The sequence below is a fragment of the Glycine max genome, chromosome 17, assembly GCF_000004515.6.
Source record: "Glycine max cultivar Williams 82 chromosome 17, Glycine_max_v4.0, whole genome shotgun sequence".
Lineage (NCBI taxonomy): Eukaryota > Viridiplantae > Streptophyta > Magnoliopsida > Fabales > Fabaceae > Glycine > Glycine max.
The window spans coordinates 25,323,162-25,324,876 of NC_038253.2; positions in this window are offsets into that span (position 1 = coordinate 25,323,162).

Sequence of the window (1,715 nt, forward strand, 5' to 3'; positions counted from 1 at the left end):
AGTATCACAGAGTTATTATTTAGATGGATCGAAGTTGGATGAATGAAAGTCGCATGAGCCCTGCATATGAGGAAGGCGTTGAACAATTCTTGCAATTTGCCTCCGAAAAAAGTCGACCAAATGAGGACGAAAAATATTATTGTCCTTGCATCAATTGTTTGAACGGAAGACGAAAAATACTGGAGGACATACGAGAGCATCTATTGTGTGATAGGATTAAGAAGAATTACACCACGTGGATATGGCATGGTGAATTAACAGACATGCAGAGTGGGTCCCAATAACCGTTTGCTGTAGAAATAGGAGATTACTTGGAGTATATGATTCATGACCTTGGACAAGAGTCTTTTCAGTAAGTACATGCCCCTATGTATGATACATTGCAAAGTGATTCAAAGAAGCCTTTGTATCCAGGGTGCAAGAATTCCTTGACGCTGTTGTCGGTGGTGTTAAGTCTGGTTAATGTGAAGGCCAGATATGGATGGAGTGACAAAAGCTTTAGTTCACTGCTTCAAGTAGTACATGATATTCTTCCTGAGGAAAACACGTTGCCTAAACGTTACTATCAGGCGAAGAAGATATTGTGTCCGATGGGTATGAAGTATTAGAAGATTCATGCTTGCCCGAATGATTGCATATTGTACAAACATGAATTTGAAGAAATGTCCAAATGCCCTAGGTGTGGGGTGTCACGGTACAAAGTCAAGGATGATGAGAAGTGTAGTATTGATGAAAACTCAAAGAAGGACCCCCAGCGAAGGTGTTGTGTTCTGCCGATTGTTCCAAGGTTTAAGCGTCTTTTTGCTAATGGAGACGACGCTAAAGACCTTACATGGCATGCAAATGGGAGAAACTGCGATGAAATGGTTCGTCATCCGACTGATTGCTCCCAGTGGAAGAAGATAGATCGTTTGTTTCCGGATTTCGGCAAAGAGACAAGAAATATTAGGCTTGGACTAGCCAGTGATGGAATGAATTCATATGGCAATTTAAGCACTCAACATAGTTCATGGCCAGTTCTACTAGTAATTTACAATTTGCCTCCTTGGTTGTGCATGAAGTGAAAATACATGATGTTGTGTATGATGATATCGGGCCTAAAACAACCAGGAAATGACATTGATGTTTATCTAAGTCCGTTGATTGAAGACCTGACAAAGTTATGGGATGAGGGGGTTTTAGTGTTTGATGGGTTTCAGAATGAGACTTTTCAAATGCGTGCAATGCTTTTCTATATCATTAATGACTTTCTAGCATATGAGAATTTGAGTGGTTATAGTGTTAAGGGTCATCATGCATGCCCCATCTGTGAAGAAGACACAAGCTACACACAACTGAAATATGGTAGAAAAACAGTCTACACTAGGCATCGACATTTTCTAAAACCTCATCACCCTTACAGGCGATTGAAAAAAGCATTTAATGGAAGTCAAGAGCAAGAAACTGCACCGATACCGTTGACTGGTGAGCAGGTCTTCCAGCGGGTTGAACACCTGAATACTATATTTGGAAAGACCCAAAAGAAGGAAAAAAAAGTAAGACTTGCATATGGAAGTCTTACTTTTTTTTAGACATTGTATTGATGAAAGATGTATTGATGTTATGCATATGGAGAAAAATTTATGTGATAGTGTCATTGGGACGCTCCTTAACATTCAATGCAAGATGAAAGATGGTTTGATTACCCGTCAAGATCTAGCTGAGATGGGTATACG